At 37.5% G+C, this 3376-nt stretch overlaps 1 long non-coding RNA gene across 1 annotated transcript; it reads left to right on the top strand.

The window, feature by feature from the left end:
* Window positions 1-832: 832 nt before the first annotated feature.
* LOC140960387 (uncharacterized) lies at window positions 833-2886 on the top strand. The gene is made up of 3 exons (XR_012172161.1): window positions 833-1222; window positions 1356-1948; window positions 2030-2886. It is a non-coding gene; the product is annotated as an uncharacterized lncRNA (long non-coding RNA).
* Window positions 2887-3376: the final 490 nt, after the last annotated feature.

Below are 3376 nucleotides of genomic sequence, written 5' to 3' on the forward strand. Positions count from 1 at the left end.
AGAATTTACATGTCTTTGCATCTAAACGCTCGAAGATGACGAATACCGGCGCAGTGGAATACGGAAGACGATCGATTGATGTTTGTTGTGCGATTTCTAGAAGAAAAATGACCAAAAATCTGCTGAGAATTCGTAGGGGAAGGGGATGAGGTGGTGGCTGCTGAAAAATCAAAGAACCCTCGCTCTCCCTCAAATAAAATGAACGTGTGTGTGTGTGTGTTTTGTGTACTGAGTGTGTGAGTATATTGTAACGTATGTGTGTGTGTTAATTAGAGGAAAATTGTTTAATTAATTAATTAATCATGGTAATTAAAATGTTAAACCAATTAACAAGTTAATAAAATTCTAATCCAATATTAACTTTACTAAAATCCCCTAATTTAAATAAAATATACAAGAAACAAATCTTTAAAAATTTAAAATCTACAACTAGTCAATTTAGTATTTTGAAAGACTTAAAATCTTAAAATCATCTAGTAATTAAATTAGGCTTTAAAAAATGCTAAAAACTTCATAAATCATTTAAAATACTAAATTCTTGACTGAACAATAAAATACCACATTTTCATAAATCACCTAAATCGTCACCGTTCTCTTTTTGCGATCCCACATCGAATATTCGCCTGAAACATAAAACTCAAGAAAATATTTTAACGTGCATCAAATAAACATGTAATAATTTAAAATAATGTAAATAAATCCATCATGTGTCGCTAAAAATCATTTTAAAACTAAATAAATAATTTAGTAATTTAAATAAATGCACGAGTTTTAGGTATATTATTTTGGGCTCTACACAATCTACCCCCATGACATAGTATTTCTTGCCTGACACAGCACCTCTAGATTGGTGTCTACCCTGATTTTCAGGGCCAATCCCTTGACGAGGTTGTAGCTTTGCTCTTGACTCAATATATTCATCATTGATTGTTAATGCTGGATTGTTCTTCTACCCTCCGCCATACAACAACAAATCAAGTTGGTCATTTGAGTTTTACAACCCTTCTTTGTACGCATACCAGTTCTGGTTTTCACCGACAATCCCTCTCGCTATTTTATTTTTTTCGGTGGATTAGACATACATGGCCACCTAAATCGTGTCCAGAAAATTTTCTAAGGCCACTGTGCAATTAGTATTTACGCTGCCCCGAAAATTTGTTAGTCCAATTGTGAAACGGCACCAAAAAATGGGTGATTCATTCAATGTCTGGTGGAAGTCTCGGTACCTTCATCTGATTCCCTCAGTATTTCGACACCCTAGTATTGTCTTGTGTATTTTCACATGCCTTTATGTTTAAATAGCTTACCTGTCATGGATGTTCATTATTTATGTATCGCCTTGGTGTTTTCTACAGGTGCGTAAGCGAGATTTGATCACAGAAGAAGATACCCCCTCTGCTATTAAACTTGTGAAAGTTGATACCAAAAAATCTCGAAGCTTGGGGAATCCCCCAAAAATGTGAAAACTAAGCATGATTCAGTGATTGTGCCACCGAAAATCAACTCCCCACAAGTGAAAGTTGTACCAAAAGTTGTCTCAACGAAGAAGTCTGCACCTAGACTTCAAACTGTTTGTCGGTGATACCCTACACGCCATTCGACTAGGCTAATTTCTCGGTCTAATAATACTTTAGATTATCCGATTAACCTCAAAGTTGATGACTCATCTCACTATCCTAAACAACCGAGTAATAATGATTCTGGTACCGAGAATTCCCATGGTGATGATTCCACTGAAGCTTATTGCAAATCTACTACACCTAAAGAGGGAGCCTCACGGGTTAAAATTCCTGGTGGTAAATTTGATGATAATTTTGGTCCTTTAGAGAAGCAAGCAAGTGGTTTTTTGTCTGGTTGTGATGTATTTTCCTCATGCATGTTTCCGTAAACTACTAGGACTAGCCAAATTCAGTTTAACTCCCTACCTATTGACATTACTCCCTTATTGGTAATTTCATTCACCCATCTCTTTGTCTAGGATTTCCTTAAATAACTGTTATGCTCAACTTTGAATTTGATTATTTGACAGGATCTGACATCTCGGAGGGCCCGATTCAAAATTATTGTTGAGTCAGAGAGCTAGGTTGATTTGAGTATCTCATATAATTTTTCCTCTGTGACCTCCAGGTTTCTCAGATAATGTTTCCTATGTGATCTCAATTCTTGAGAGGTGTGTACCACTAATGGAGGCTCTTGCTCATTCCAAGATGGCAGTACAAAACTTCCTCGGCCTTGGCTTGCATCAACTCAGGGAATCTCAACAATTGGCAATGCTTTCATATGTCTCTATTCTTAAAACTTCCTCAGAATTTGCTACCTCGGGGTTTGACCTATTTGATGATCTTTCGACCATATCCAATCATTCTAATGTAGCCTTTGCTATTAGTGCAGACATGATATCCCATCGTACATCTTTATAGAGTAAACGTGAGAAAAAAGAGGATTTGGATAGCATGACTGGGTCATTCACGAGCAGATTGACGTTGTGACAGCCAACTATGATGTGGAGGAGGCCAAAGGTAAGAAACTAGAGGAAGAAATCCAGAGGCGCCGAGCTAGAATAGCTACCTTTCTTGACAATGCTGAAACCTTATAGGTTACCCTGGTGGAAAATGGGAAAACTCACACGCTATTGGCCAGCAATTTCTTTGCCTTAAAGATGACTACCAATTCTGGACAAAGAAGCTTCAGGAGACCGAGAACACCCATTAAAGGTGTCTGGCCAAGTGGGAGCAACTTTGAGCTTTACTCCCATGAATTTTATTTTGTTTGATTGACTAGGATGCAATAGTTGTAAATAGTAGTTATGTTTTGTTCATCGGATTTGTTTTGTATAAGCTTTACTCATGTGTTTCCCCTTTGGACTTTCTATTACCATGCATCCTCGTTTACTAGTCTCTCTTTTTTGTATATGTTGTTGGCATGTTTGTTCTTAACAGGTAACCCTAATTTGAGAATTGGTCATGGGTCGACCTCAATTCCTTAGCGATGTCAACGCTTGAGAGTTGATGTCAGTTCAGGGCATCTTGTAATCCAAGTAAAGCTAAACAAATACGTGATCTTACATGATGCATTCACTAAAGAAAACTCCTTCATCCATAGCATTTATGCATTGCACTTCAGCCGGACCATTTTTCCGCATGCACATCTATACAATGCACTTGAGTCGGACCATTTTTCTGCATAGACTTCTATGCATTGCACTTCAGTCTGACCCCTTTCCATCATATAGGTCTATGCATTGCACTTCAGCCGGACCCCTTTCCCACATACACGTCTATGCATTACACTTTAGTCAGATACCTTTCTTTTATACACTTTTACTTATTGTTCTTGCATGTGGTGACTCCGTTTTATATTCGGTGATTGTTGGTTT

This window comes from Primulina huaijiensis, chromosome 15 (genome assembly GCF_012295235.1).
Source record: "Primulina huaijiensis isolate GDHJ02 chromosome 15, ASM1229523v2, whole genome shotgun sequence".
Classification (NCBI taxonomy): Eukaryota; Viridiplantae; Streptophyta; class Magnoliopsida; order Lamiales; family Gesneriaceae; genus Primulina; species Primulina huaijiensis.